The 17094-nt window shown below is 34.3% G+C and overlaps 1 long non-coding RNA gene across 1 annotated transcript; it reads right to left on the reverse strand.

The window, feature by feature from the left end:
- Window positions 1–1051: 1051 nt before the first annotated feature.
- Window positions 1052–1712, reverse strand: LOC125492518 (uncharacterized). The gene is made up of 3 exons (XR_007269125.2): window positions 1632–1712; window positions 1477–1557; window positions 1052–1233 (listed from the first exon to the last, which is right to left on the reverse strand). It is a non-coding gene; the product is annotated as an uncharacterized LOC125492518 (long non-coding RNA).
- Window positions 1713–17094: the final 15382 nt, after the last annotated feature.

Consider the following 17094-nt stretch of genomic DNA (forward strand, 5'->3'; position numbering starts at 1 on the left):
TAAAAAAAAAAAGGTGATCCTATTGCTGCGGTTTCTTCTCAAAACCGCATCAATAGACCTGTTAATAAAAACAAACCTATTGCTGCGATTTTGGCCAGAAACCGCAGCTATGTCTTGGCCTATTGCTATGGCCAAGAACCACAACAATAAGTTAATTACCTATTACTGCCCTCTTAATTGTTGCGCGACCAAAACCGCCGCCCGCCATAAGCCCACTTAATGACCGCAACAATAATCAATTATTCTACAAGTGTTATCACCTACTTAGTATACACCCAAAAAATGAGCAACCAAAATTTGCGAATATCAAGTGTAGGCATCACTTGAGCACTGATGAGAAATAAAAGCCCATTAATCAGTACAGTGGGGACTGGGGAATCTAAATAGCAAACTGGTAATAAACTTCACTCAACCTACAAATTACAAATATAAATTCAAAAAACTACCTAAAGACATATGCATACCCTTGGAAGGGAGTCCAAGTTTACGTTGTCAAAAAACAGATTCTTTAACAACATCAAAACACTCATCAACTTCCTCTTCTTTCAAGTATCCAAATAACCAGTTTTGGGTTGTCACGAAAGCCTCAACATTCTTTGGCAATGAAGAGATGACCTATATTTGGTCAAAACTCTCCCGTCCATGCTAAATGAGGAATCTGATGCAAACAACACTAGTAGAAAAAACCTCAAATGCTCCGATTTTTTAGGCCACAAATGCTCCGTATTTGACGCGTAGCAGACGTCGCCCGAGCATTTGAGACTTTTACAAATGCTCCGGTTGTAACCGTTAACCGGAGCATTTATGTTACAAATGCTCCGGTTTTTAAGATAAAACCGGAGCATTGGAGCCCCTAAAAATTTTAAAAAAAAATATTTGTTTTTTGGCTTTTTTTATCCTAAATTGATGGACAATCATTTACATGTAGATAAAAGTTTCATTTCTAATATTTTTGTTCATAAATACAAGATATAGTACAAATAAATAACAATTAACATTAAGGTAAACTAATATATCCATATGAACATATTCCATAAATGTTACAAGGACATCACATTTTCTGGAATCCCATGCACCAAAACTTAATAATCAGTGAAACTAGTCACAACTCACAACCAAGCTTTCTTGGAGAAAATAAAACAATGTAACCACTTTATATTCTTCTCACAGACTCACACTGTATAAATGAGCTTGGTCTGAAGACAAACATAGCATTTTGTTTCACCTAATTTCCTTCAAGACCAAAACAGGTATCAACTGATTGGAGATTTCCTTATACCTAAAAATAAGTAATTGTGACATGATTTTTTTCTGCTGACATTCTGTTTATTCATATTAAGAACTATGTTGTCTCAATACAATAATTGCTAAGTAAAACAGCAATGCAATCAAACAACATTTCATGTGTGATCTGTTCTTCACCTGATTTAATATCAGTTAAATACGAGGAAAAACATGCAGACACATGGAGCTCACCGGATTTGGAGTTTGAGCACGTATCAAGGCTCTGACTGAATTAACTCTTCCACAGAGTTTTTATAATTGGAAATCAAATCCCTGGGATCACAGAATGCGTGTTAAATACAACACAAAACCTAAATTCACATGCAGGAGAAGAATGAGCATCATACCTCCTTTGATTAAGCAATCGCTCGCTTTCTTCCAGCTTGTGCTTTTGCCCTTCTACAGTCTGCAGGTGATTAAAGAACAAGCCAAAACCGAAAAATTTTTAATCAAAAGGAAACAGTGGGATATGTTGTTTGAAATTCTCAAGAATGAAAGTGATGTTGTCATGAAACATGGTGCACAGTCACGAGAGAGTAGACGTGCAGCCATGCAAGGAATGCACACGTCAAAGTTATGTTTACATCCTGCAGGCGATACTCCATCTGCATGTCGACTATTTGATGCCATCGTAAGCATGTGTATTCCAGTTATAATCAGTGACCATATTGAATTGCCTTTTGAAGATGTCATAGACTACAAGAAAATTGCAATATTATTCGTAGATACAGTCTCATCAGTGAATCGACGCATGGCTTTCTAGTTAACCTTCTCAGGACTATTACTGAACTTAGAATTCTGGAATACCAGCAGGAGATGAAGAAGGTACTGATCCTAATTATGAAGGCTTTCTCTTTATAAATTGGTATTTATTGACGTTTACGAATGAACCCTGCATTTAGATCAACAAAATAGATAAGTAAAACATGGATTTGCAATCTCTTTAGAAGCAAATATTGTGGCTGAACTTGTATATTTACAAGAATGTCAACTTTAATGTTACACAGCTTTTAGGGCTCATAGTCATCATCTTGGGATGTTATTGTGTCAACTAAAGTTATGGGCTATAATACTGTTATCTCTTTATGCCATGATTTGCATTGTAGGTCTTAGGAGGGGGGTTGGGGCTATAATAAAGTTATGGGCTATAATACTATTAGCTAATACAGTTTTATAAAGTCAGTCCAAAACACTCTAGATTAAATACTCAAAAAATCTGAAACTCAATCAATAACTTCAAGAAGCATTTGAATGAACTCTGAAAGTAAAAACAGATTCACTGCAATCATGTTTGTGATTAGATGAGTTGTGATGTCAAGAACAAGGTCGAGGAGTAGAATCTCTTTTCTAATGGTCCTAGTTGTAAACATAATAAGCTTATAATAAAAATAGTGTATAACCCCTATACAACCATATCAAGCATCATATAAGCTTCTAAAAATCTTCTCTATCTATATAAAACAAACCAACAAACCAAATAAGACACATTAACCACGCGGATAAGCAAAATGATAACCAAGGCAACCCGAATGCTAACAACCATCGAAATCATAACTAAAAATGCAACTAATCATGCACTTGACAACAAGTTGAAAATCCTACATACCATCCATGTTTGTCTTCTACCTCTCTCAACTGCTGTAAAGTCAGTGTTGGACTAGATATCACAAAGAGATCACTACAACCTGAAATACACCAAAACTCAAAAAAGATAGCAACATTAATTCAACAAAACAAGGAAAAAAAAACTGAAAAGGGAGAAATTATTGTTCTTATTAGTTATTCCACTTCTCAGCTATTTGCATATTCCATCATATATACACTGTCTTCCTTTTCTCAGCTCCTAAAACTATTAGTGGCATTTCATCAAAAAAGTGACATACGTATAATCAAGCAGGAAAAAGGGTCAAATCAAAACTGGTAGTAGCATTTCATCAAAGAGGTGATATGCAATTCATCAAATAAAAAAAGGGTCACATTAGAACTTGTCGGGGAATTTCATCTAACATGTAATATGCATACTGTAAACTAAAAGCAACCATATTATATGATCGTGCTACATAAAGAGAGGGAACATGATATTATAATCAACGAATTTGAAACCTAGATTTTCCAAAAGGGGTTAAAATCCTTGTTCTTGGAGAAGGGGAGGTGGGTTTAGTTTTACCTGGTAACCTGAGGATATGGCACAAACAAATAGATTGCCAGCTAGGGAAGTAACAAGATGTTTAACATCCACTGAAAATCAAACAAATTTTGTAGCATAGTAAATGAGGCTTTTATCCGTCTCGACAATTAAGGGGACTCTAAGCTAATATCATATTTAGGCCCCTGAAAATAGTAACTATTTAGCTACTACTCCGTTTAACTCCAATTTATTAAAAGATGAAGCGCCTAAAGATACTTGAATCAATAAGAGCTCAAAATTAGAACTAAAGCATTATTAATTAATTAAATGGTCCCATTGAACTTAAAATCCCTTTCTTGGGCTTTGTTCTAAATTTGAAAGCTTGCAACAGAATCATGCATCTTCTAACTGATACAACCGAAAACATTAGGAAACACATAGTACAAAAGCAAATCTCTAAGACAAAACTATTATATATATCAATGACAGACCTCAGGCTCCAAGTCTATGGCAATCCCTAATTCTTCCAAGACATCTGCACTCCCATAAGCTGAAGAGCTTGATTTGTTCCCTTGCTGCAACATAAACCCCAAAAACACAATCCATCGTCAAAACCTTACACAATTTGCAAAGCTCCTTCAAAGCTTTTAAGTTTAAAGTATTGTATCATCAAGCTAAACAATTCATAATCATTTTGTACACACTATATCACAATATCAATATGAATAACCCCTCCATACAAAACACACCATTTCCTTCTACTACAAGAAGCAAAGAATAAGATGCAACCTTGGCTACTTTTACGCCACAAGCAACAGCCAATATCGAAGCACCCGTAGAGATATTCACCGTGCGACCATCCCTCGACCATCGCACAGTACCAACAATGTCAATAGCATCCTCCAAACCATCTAAACTTTTACAGTGTTTAATCATTGCATTTGTCAATCCAACTATCTGTATTTCCACATTAATTTTCCACAGATCAAGAATAGGTATACCTACTCCAATCTCATAATAAGTTACTTGTTCAAACTTATATCTTCTAACTGAGAATCTTAATATTGAAATTAAAGATGAAAATTGGGGTTTCATTTCTTTTAGTCATGAGAAAGTCAACGAGTTTCAACCCCAAAAACAAATTTTTAAAAAACCCAAAATTGTTTACCAATTTTGCAGTAGTGCCAAAATAAATCTCAATATCATATAAGTATCATAAACCCAAATGAGAAAGTTATGAACCAAGATATATGTGAAAATTTAGTTCAAACTGAATCCAGCCACATAAACCATAAAATTAGAAGTTAGGGTTTACAAAATTGACAAAAACAAAATCGAAAAAAATCAACAACAAAAAAATCAAAAAAATCAAAAAAACAAAAGATAATGAATCTAAGAAAAAAAACGTAAAATGAGTTCCTCCAGACAACATTAATTGAATTACAGTTAGATGAGCAAAGTTGACACTCAACTACAAAAAAAATCACAAACCTGAATGAACGACGCTGAAGAACTGACACAAAAAGGATGAGAGAGAGATAGAGATGCTGAAGAACCACCATCGCCGCCGCCTTCTACCGCGGTGCTGAAGAACGGCGCTGAAGAACTCGTATGAGACATCAAGATCTGAAGAGAGAAAAAAATTCAGGGGAACTCGTGTAAGGGAGAAATGAATCTTCTTCGATTTCTAGGGTTCAAGTTTTAGGACAAAATAAATCAAAAATCGAAAAAAAAGAAAAAAAATCGAGCCACTTACTTGTTTTTGTGAAGAATGGGTGAAATGCGAGTGAAAATTGAATTGGAAACCCTAGAAATGAGGGATCCATCCGAATTCAGAGCTTCTTACGAATTATTAGGGATTTTAGCATGAAAACCAATGTGAAGATAAGGAGATGGAGATAAGGAGGGTAGAAATGGAGTAGTTAGCGTTTCGGTGGTTAAGTATGGAAGGAGACGGGGATGAGAGAGAAAGAGAAACCAGTTAAGGGAGGGAGAGAACAGAAAGACAAGGTATTGGAGGGGAGCAGTGATTTCATTTGAAGAGGGAGGGAGGTAGGGGGAATTAATACTAATAAAAAAAACGACAACCAAATGCTCGGGTTGATTGACTAGAGGCGCGGAGCACTTATTCACAAATGCTTGTGTTGATTAGTCAACTGGAGCATTTGACATCAAATGCTCCGGTTGACTAATCAACATGAGCATTTGTGAATTTTTTTAATTGAAATTTTCACAAATGCTTAGGTTGATTAGACAACCAAAGCATTTGATAAGTAGCAAAAGCAGTTTTTCCACTAGTGCAATGTGATAGGGATAGCCAAGTTATCTTTCGTCATCCTAGAAAGAACACAATATATAGACGCAAAAGACTGCCAAAACTTAAGGACATCAAAATCAACTTCAGTGCGTGAAATTAAGGGCGCATTTAGATATGCATTGACACCACTTTCAGCATTTGAGCCACTATAATTATTAGCCTCAAATTACTAAAAAAAACATAATAGATATAAGAAGACAACAACTTAGTCACAACATTTACATATCAAAGAATGGCTCAATTGTTAAAAATAATAACCTGAATCATGCTAGCCATTGTTTGAGTATATGTAGAACTGGAGTAAGATGTAAATGTCAAACTGATGAAAATATTTTCATAGAACTTATAAAGCTCCACAAATGCATTATAAACAAGTTTCACTTTTTCTCCATTTCAATTTTCGTGACCAAACACCCAAACATGCTTTGAACAAACCTCAACATATAACGAGGATTAAAAGCAAAACAGATAGAGAGCACAAGTGCATAATCAGCCTAATACTTCTCAAATTTTGTCAACATTTCCTTAGCCATTTTCAAAATACTATCAACCTCATGAATATAACCCACTTCTAATAATCTTTCAATTACTATGCTATTCTTAAAGTATAAATTAGCAGTTGGGTATTCAGAACCAGAAAAAAAATACACCTAATATGGTAAAAAGATTCAAGAAAGTCACAAACATATTTAATAATCTCTCATTCATCTAAAGTTAGTCCATAATGAAAAGAAGACTCTTTAATTGAAAATAAATCGATAGCACTCATAATCATCAAATAGGTCGAGTTCTACCTAGTGGGAACATCCAACCTTAATTTTGTTAACCTTGAAACATAACCATCGATATAATTCACACCATCACGCAACTTCTTCACACAATCATCAAAAACTTTCATGCCAGCTTACACAATTATATTTAAAACATGGGCACAACATCTAACATGGAAATACTTACCATTTAAAGGTAAACCTGAACGAGGATGGAAATCAAATTTTAACCTAGTTATCATGACATTCATGGAACTAGCATTATCACATTTCATAGAAAATATTTTTACCTTCAATTCCAATCCTTAATCAACTCCAAAATAAACATATATATATATACATATATATATATATATGTATATACATATCTATATATATGTATATACATATCTATATATATATATATATATATACATATATATATATATATATATATATATATATATGTATATACATATCTATATATATATATATACATATCTATATATATATATATATATATATACATATATATATATATATATATATATATATATATATATATATATATATATATATATATATATATCGATCCCTTTATATGGTGGGGGGAAATTACTTAAAATTCAAAATGTGGGATCTTAATTTTCAATTATTATCAACATAATGCATAATCAATGTAAAATAACCACGAGATGATACTGCAAAAGTCCAACAATCACAAGTAAAACACACCCTACTATTAACCAAAGAAAGAGTCGTTTGCAAAGAAGACTTCATATCATAATGCTGAAAAACACAATATTTTAGTATTGTATTTCTAGAATTGTGTTTGACATTCGGGTTAAGATAAGAATACAATTGTTTAAGCTTCTCATGCTCAACTATCCTAAGCGGATATGGATGACACATAATGGCCTCAGCAAAAACATTCTATAGTAGGTCTTTTGATCTTATCAGAACACGCATTAGGATTTTCAGCTTTATTCTTAACATAAGCATGGCATTTTTCAATATGACTAATAGCATTACAAGGGCCATAAGAATGGTCGGCATAATATTTGACTATTTTTGCAATATTTACATGTTGCATGAGCCATAAACTTACCATCCTTACCTTCAATCATAGTGAAAGTGTAATGTACCCATATGACAACCCTTCTTTTACCTTCTGGTGAAGACTGTAACTTCTTCCTTTTAGGTTTGTAGGACACAGCAGGAGAAATGTCTGTTGGAGGCTTATTGGACCCAATTGTCTCAATAACATCATGTATAAACAGAACAAAAAAAAACCAAATACCTTCAAATAAACATAAATACGAATTAAAATAAAAAACAAACACTTATCAAGGAAAATTACTATTATACCATGTGTATCAAGCTCAACAAAGTATTAGGGACATCATACCATTAGAAAAAACCAACACAACAACACCAAAGGTGCGTATTAATCACGCTCAACAGAGTGTTAGGGAACGCAAACCATTACCGAAAACAAGCGCACCATAACAAAAGTGACATTTTCATCAAGCTCAACAGAAGGGACAACATACTATTATCAAAGTCTAACCCAACAGAACAAAAGGGCTTGTTCATCAACTTTGGTCAACAGATTCATAAGCCATCATACTTGCACTGAAAATCAGCCAAAAACTAAAAAGGATATAAATCAAGCTCAATGGGATTTTAAGGACAAAAGGGGTTCATCAAGCTCAGCACAAAGGATAGCATACCATCACCAAAAACCACCACCAAAAGAACAAAGAGAGCATATTCATCAAGCTCAACATAGTATTAGAGACGTATATCAAGCCTCAACAACATAAAAGGGTATATTTATCACCTACTTAGTATACACCCAAAAACCTGAGTAACACTTATCAAGTGTTAACAACACTTTAGCACTAATGAAAAAAAACCCACTAATCAGTACAGTGGGGACATGAAAGAGCAAACTGGTAATAAACTTCACTCAACCTACATATTATAAATATAAGGAAACAGGTAATAAAAGGTCAATAATATATAAAATCAAAAAGCTACCTAAAGTAATATGCATACCCTTGGAAGGGAGTCCAAGTCTACATTGTCAAAAACAGATTCTTTAACAACATTAAAACATTCATCAACTTCCTATTCTTTCAAATATCCAAATAACTAGTTTTGGGTTGTCACGAAAACCTCAACGTTTTGGGGAATGAAGAGATGACCTATATTTGGTCAAAACTCTGTCACCCTTGCTAAACGAGGATTCTGATGTAAGTATGTAACTGATGTGATAGGATAGCCAAGATATCTTTGGCCATCCTCGAAAGAACATGATATATAGACGCGGAAGACTGCCAAAATTTAAGGACTTAAAAATCAACTTTTGTGCGTGGAATCAAGGGTGCATTTAGATATGCATCCACACCACTTTCAGCATTTGATCCACTATAATTATTGACCTCAAATTACTAAAAAACCATAATATAAATAATAAGATAACAACATAGTCACAACATTTACATCTTAAACAATCGCTCAATTGTTCAAAATAACAACTTTGAATCATGTTAGCCATTGTTTGAGTATATGTAGAATTGGAGTAAGATGTAAATGTCAAACTGATGAAAATATTGTCATAAAACTTATAAAGCTCCAAAAATACATTATACACAAGTTTCACTTTTTTCTCCATTTCCATTCCCACAACCAAACACCCAAACATGCTTTGAACAAACCTCAACTTATAACGAGAATCAAACAAAATAGATAGAGAGCACAAGTGAATAATCAGCCCAATACTTATCAAATTTTATCAACATTTCCTTAGCCCTTTCTTGAATACTATCGACCCACTTCTAATAATCTTTCATTTGTTATGTTGTTCTTAAAGTATAAATTAGCAGTTGGGTATTCAGAACCAGAAAACAATACAGCTAATATGGTAGAAAGGCTCAAAAAAGTCACAAACAAATTTAACAATCTCCCATTCATTAACAAAACAAGACTTTCTAATTGAAAAAAAAATCGATAGCACTCATAATCATCAAATTGTTCAAATTTTGTTAACCTTGAAACAGAACCATCAATATAATTCACACCATCCTGCAACTTCTTCACACAATCATCAACAACTTTCATGCTAGCTTACACAATTATATTTAAAATATGGGCTCAATATCTAACATGGAAATACTTACCATATGAGGGTAAACCAGAACGAGAATGCAAATCAGATTTCAACCTATTTATCATGACATCCATGGAACTAGCATTATAACACTTCTTAGAAAATCTCTTTCCCTCCAATTTACAATCCTTAATCAACTCCAAAAAAGACATACAATTCCCTTTATGTGGTGGGGGAAAATAATAAAAATTCATAATGTGAGACCTTAATTTCCAATTATTATCAACATAATGCACAATCAAGGTAATATAACCACGAGATGATACTCCAAAAGTCCAGCAATCACAAGTAAAACACACCCTACTATTAACCAAAGAAAGAGCAGTTTCGAGGGAAGACTTCATATCATAATGCTGGAAAACACAATATTTTAGAATTGTATTCCTAGAAATGTGTCTGAAATTTGGGTTAAGATAAGAATGCAATAGCCTAACCTTATCATTCTCTACTATCCTAAGCGAATATGAATGACACATAATGGCATCAGCAAACATTCTATAATAGGTCTTTTGATCATAATTAGAACACTCATAAGAATTTTCAGCTTTATGCTTAACATAAGCATCACATTTTTCAATATGACTCGCTAATAGCATTAGAATGTCTATAAGAAGGGTCAACATTTTTTTTTTGAAGGAACCCGGAAGGGTCAGCATAATCTTTCACTATTTTGCAATATTTACATGTTGCATGCGCCATAGACTTACCATCCTTACCTTCAACCATAGTGAAAGTATAATATGCCATATTGCAGCCCTTCTTTTACCTTCTGGCGGAGACTTTAACTTCTTCCTTTTAAGTTTGTAGGACACAGTAGGAGAATTGTTTGTTGGAGGCTTGTTGGACCCAATTGTCTCAATAACATCATCTATAAACAGAACCAAAAAACACACAAATACCTATAAATAAACATATATACAAATAAAAATAAAAAAACAGAAACTTATCAAGAAAAATTACCATTATACCATGTGTATCAAGCTCAACAAAGTATTAGAGACATCATACCATTAGAGAAAACCAGCGCAACAACACCAAAGGGGCGTATTAATCAAGCCCAACAGAGTGTTAGGGAACGCAAACCATTACCGAAAACAAGCCCAACATAACAAAAGGGACATTTTCATCAAGCTCAGCAGAAGGTACATTATACTATTATCAAAAGCCAACTCAACAGAACAAAAGGGTTTGTTCATCAACTTCTATCAACAGATTCATAAGCCAGCATACTAGCATTGAAAATCAGCCAAAAATAGAAGGGGATATAAATCAAGCTCAATGTGATTTTAAGGACAGCAATAACATAACAGAAAAACATGCCCACAAAACAAAAGGGGCTCATCAAGCATAGCATAAAGGATAGCATACTATCACCAAAAACCACCACCAAGAACAAAGAAAGCATGTTAATCAAGCTCAACATAGTACTAGAGACATATATCAAGCCTCAACAACATAAAAAGATATATTTATCACCTACTTGGTATACACCAAAAAAAATAAGCAACCAAAAGTTGCGAATATCAAGTGTTAGCAACACTTGAGCACCGATGAGAAACAAAAACCCACTAATCAGTACAGTGGGGACACCAAATAAGAAACTAGTAATAAACTTCACTCAACCTCGAAATTATAAATATAACGAAATGAGTAATAAAAGGTCAATAAAATATAGGATTTTTTCACCAAATACCCCTGACAATTTAACAAATTAACTATACCCTCAATGTTCCAGAAATGCACCATATACCCCTGACTTTTCAAAACTGTGCATTAGACACCCTTTCTCTACCTGTCGTTAAGTCACCTTAAGCTTTATTTACAATTTTACCATTATTAACCTTAAACCCTAATTCTAATCTTAACCCTAATCCTAATCTAACCCTTACCCTTACCCTAATCTTAAACCTATACTCTTACCCCAAACCCTAACCCACCCAGCCCACCACCCCTCCACCCCAGGCCCAACCCCCACCCCCACCCCCACTCTCCCCCTCCACCACCGCATCCCCCTCCCTTCCACCACCGACCTCCCCTTTCCCCCTCCCCGGCAGCATCCCTCCCTCTCCCCCTCCCCCACCCTTCTTCGTTCACCGTCGCTTCAACTGAGATTTTCGCGCGGGGTGGGTTGGATTTTTGCGTTGGGGGTGGGGGAGTCGACGGAGAATGAAGAGGGGGTGGGGGATTCCGGCGGAGAACGAAGAGGGGGTGGGGGATTCTGCGAAGAACGAAGAGGGGGTGGAGGAGTCGACGGAGAACGAAGACAAGGTGGGGGAGGTCGGCGGTGGGGGGAAGGGGTAGGGGCTGGGGTTGGGGTTGGGTGGAGGGGTGGTGGGCTGGGTGGGTTATGGTTTGGGGTAAGGGTAAGGGTAAGGTTTAGGTTTAAGATTAGGGTAAGGGGAAGGGTTAGATTAGGGTTAGAATTAGGAATTAGGGGTTAATGATTGCAATATTGTAAATAACATTAACGGCAACCTAACGGAAGTTAGAAAAAGGGTATTTGGTGAACATTTTTGAAAACTCAAGGGTATATGGTACATTTTTGAAACATTGAGGGTATTTGGTTAATTTTTCAATATGTCAGGGTATTTGGTGAAAAAATTCTAAAATATAAATTCTCCATTTCAATTCCCACGACCAAACACTCAAACATGCTTTGAACAAACCTCAACTTATAACGAGGATCAAGCAAAATAGATAAAGAGCACAAGTGAATAATCAACCCAATACTTCTGAAATTTTGTCAACATTTCCTTATCCATTTCTTGAATACTATTAACCTCATGAATATGACGCACTTCTAATAATCTTTCAATTGTTATGATGTTTTTCAAGTATAAATTAGTAATTGGGTATTGAGACCCAAAGAGAAATACACCTAATATGGTAAAAAAAGGCTTAAGAAAGCCACAAACATATTTAACCATCTCCCATTCATCCAAAGTTAGTCCATAATCAAAACAAGACTCTCTAACTGAAAAAAATCGATAGCATTCATAATCATCATATAGGTGGAGTTCCACCTAGTGGGAACATCCAACCTTAACTTCCTTAAAAAAAAAAAATGTTAGAATCCACAACACATTGTTCAAATTTTGTTAACCTTGAAACAGAACCATCAATATAATTCACACCATCACGCAACTTTTTCACACAATCACCAACAACTTTTACACAATTATATTTAAAACATGGGCACAACATCTAACATGGAAACACTTACCATTTGAAGGCAAACCCATAATGAGAATGCAAATCAGATTTCAACGTAGTTATCATGACATCCGTGGAACTAGCATTATCACATTTTATAGAAAATGTCTTTATCTCCAACTTCCAATCCTTAATCAACTCCAAAACAAATATATATCAATCCCCTTTATGTGGTGGGTGGAAATTACTTAAAATTCAGATTGTTGTATTTTAATTTCCAATTATTATCAACATAATGCACAATCAAGGTAAAATAACCACGAGATGATACTCCAGAATTCTATCAATCACAAGTAAAACAAAGCCTACTATTAACCAAAGAAAGAGTAGTTTGCAAAGAAGACTTCATACCATAATGCTGAAAAACACAATACTATAGTATTGTATTTCTGGAAATGTGTTTGACATTTGGGTTAAGATTAGAATGCAATTGCCTAAGCTTCTCATGCTAACCTATCCTAAGCGAATATGAATAACACATAATGAAAGTGTAATGTGCCCATATAGCAACCCTTCTTTTACCTTCTAGTGGATATTGTAACTTCTTCATTTTAGGTTTGTAGGACACAACAGGAGAAATGTCTGTTGGAGGCTTGTTGGACCCAATTGTCTCAATACATTCATCTGTAAAAAGAACAAAAAAAAAAAACACAAATACATACCTATAAAAAACATAAATATAAATTGATATGAAAAAACAGAAACTAATCAAGAAAAATTACCATTATACCATGTGTATCAAGATCAACAAAGTATTAGGCCATGGACATCATACCATTATAGAAAACAAGCCCAACAACACAAAAGGAGCATATTAATCAAGCTCAACAGAGTGTTAGGGAACACAAATCATTACCGAAAACAAGCCCAACATAACAAAAGGGGCATTTTTATCAAGCTCAATAGAAGGGACATCATACTATTATCAAAATCCAACCCAACAGAACAAAAGGGCTTGTTCATCAACTTCAATCAACAGATTCATAAGCCAGCATACTAGCATTGGAAATCAGCCAAAAACTGAAGGGGATATAAATCAAGCTCAATGTGATTTTAAGGACAGCATACCATAACAGAAAAAGAAGCCCACATAACATAAGGAGCTCATCAAGCTCAGCACAATGGATAGCATACAATCACCAAAAACCACCACCAAAAGAACAAAGAGATCATATTCATGAAGCTCAATAGAGTATTAGAGACATATATCAAGCTTCAACAACATAAAAAGGTATATTATCACCTACTTAGTATATACCAAAAAAAAATGAGCAACCAAAAGTTGTGAATATCAAGTGTTAGCAACAGTACTTGAGCACTGATGAGAAACGAAAACCCACTAATCAGTATAGTGGGGCCACCAAACAGCGAACTGGTGATAAACTTCACTCAACCTATAAATTATAAATATAACGAAATAAGAAATAAAAGGTCAATAAAATATAAAATCAAAAAACTACTTAAAGCAATATGCATACCCTTGGAAGGGAGTCCAAGTCTACATTGTCAAAAACATATTCTTTAACAACATAAAAACACTCATCAACTTTCTCTTTTTTCAAGTATCCAAATAACCAGTTTTGGGTTGTCACAAAAGCATCAACATTTTCGGAAAGAAGAGATGACCTTTATTTGGTCAAAACTCTCGCACCCGTGCTAAATGAGGATTCTGATGCAATCGATGTGATAGAGATAGCTAAGATGTCTTTGGCATCCTAAAGAAAACAGGATATATAGACGCAGAAGACTACCAAAACTTAAGGACATCAAAATCAACTTCAGTGCGTGTAATCAAGGGTGCATTTAGATATGCATCCACACCACTTTCAGCATTTGAGCCACTATAATTATTGGTCTCAAACTACTAAAAAAACATAATAGAAATAATAAGACAACAACTTAGTCACAACATTTACATATTAAAGAACGGCTCAATTGTTCAAACTAATAACCTGAATCATGCTAGCCATTGTTTGAGTAACTGTAAAACTGGAGTAAGGTGTAAATGCCGAAATGGTGGAAATATTGTCATAGACCTTATAAAGCTCCACAAATGCATTATAAACAAGTTTCACTTTTTTCTCTATTTCAATTCCGACAATCAAAAACCCGAACATGTTTTGAACCAACCTCAACTTATAGCGAGGATAAAGCAAAACATATTGAGAGCACAAGCAAATAATCAGTCCAATACTTCTTAAATTTCGTCAACGTTTCCTTCGCCATTTCCAGAATATACTATCGACCTCATGAATATGAACCACTTCTAATAAATTTTCAATTGCTATGATGTTTTTCAAGTTTAAATTAGCAATTGGGTGTTCAAAACCAAAGAACAATACACCTAATATGGTAAAAAGGCTCAAAAAAGTAACAAACATATTTAACAATCTCCCATTCATCCAAAGTTAGTTCATAATCAATAGAAGACTCCCTAATTATTGAAAATAAATCGATAGCACTCATAATCATCAAATAGGTGGAGCTCCACCTAGTGCGAACATCCAACCTAAACTTCCCTAAAAAAGCAATATTATAATCCACAACACGCTATTCAAATTTTGTTGACCTTAAAATAGAACCATCAATATAATTCACACCATCACAAAACTTCTTCACACAATCATCAACAACTTTCATGTTAGCTTACATAATTATATTTGAAACATGGGCACAATATCTAACATGGAAACACTTACCATTTCAAGGTAAACCAGAACGAGAATGCAAATCAGATTTGAACATAGTTATAATGACATCCATGGAAGTAGCATTATCACATTTCATAAAAATGTATTTCCCTCCAACTTCCAATCTTTAATCAACTTCAAAACAAACATGTATATATACCAATCCCTTCATGTGGTGGGGGAAAATACTTAAAATTCAGAATGTGGAATCTTAATTTCCAATTATTATCAACATAATACACAATCAAGGTAAAATAACAACGAGATGATACTACAGAGTTCGGCAATCACAAGTAAAACACACCCTGCTATTAACCAAAGAAAGAGCAGTTTGCAAAGAAGACTTCATATCATAATGCTGAAGAACACAATATTTTAGTATTGTATTTCTAGAAATGTGTTTGACATTTGGGTTAAGATAATAATGCAAATGCCTAAGCTTCTCATGTTCAACTATCCTAAGCGAATATGAATAACACATAATGGCCTCAACAAACATTCTATAATAGATATTTTGATCTTAATCAGAACACGCATTAGGATTTTCAGCTTTATGCTTAACATAATAGCATTAGAAGAGCCATAAGAAGGGTCAACATAATATTTGACTTTTTTTGCAATATTTAAATGTTGTGTGATCCATAAACTTACCATATATCCTTACCTTCGATCATTCTGAAAGTGTAATGTGTCCATATTGCATCCCTTATTTTACCTTCTGGAGACTGTAACTTCTTGCTTTTAGGTTTGTAGGACATAGCAAGAGAAAAGTCTGTTGGACCCAATTGTCTCAATAACATCATCTGTAAACATAACCAAAAAAAAAATACCAATAAATAAACATAAATACAAATTACAATGAAAAAACCAAAACTTATCAAGAAAAATTACCATTATACCATGGGTATCAAGCTCAACACGTATTAGGCACGTCATACCATTATAGAAAACCAGCCCAACAACACAAAAGGTGCAATTAATCAAGCTCAAAAGAGTGTTAGGGAACGCAAACCATTACCGAAAACAAGCCCAACATAACAAAAGAGACATTTTCATCAAGCTCAACAGAAGGGACATCATACTATTATCAAAATCCAACCGAACAAAACAAAAGGGCTTGTTCATCAACTTCGATCAACAGATTCATAAGCCAGCATACTAGCACTGAAAATCAGCCAAAAACTGAAGGGGTATAAATCAAGATCAATGTGATTTTAATGACAACATACCATGACAGAGAAACAAGCCCACAAAACAAAAGGGGCTCATCAAGATCCGCACAAAGGATAACATATCATCACCAAAAACCACCACCAAAAGAACAAAGAGAGCATATTCATCAAGCTCAACATAGTATTAGAGACATATATCAAGCCTCAACAACATAAAAGGTTATATCATTTATCACCTACATAGTATACAAAAAAAAAATGAGCAATGAACCAAAAGTTGCAAATATCAAGTGTTAGCAACACTTGAGCACTGTTGAGAAACAAAAACCCACTTATCAGTACAGTGGAAACACCAAAAAGCAAAAT

Source organism: Beta vulgaris, chromosome 8 (genome assembly GCF_026745355.1).
Source record: "Beta vulgaris subsp. vulgaris cultivar EL10 chromosome 8, EL10.2, whole genome shotgun sequence".
NCBI classification, from domain to species: domain Eukaryota; kingdom Viridiplantae; phylum Streptophyta; class Magnoliopsida; order Caryophyllales; family Amaranthaceae; genus Beta; species Beta vulgaris.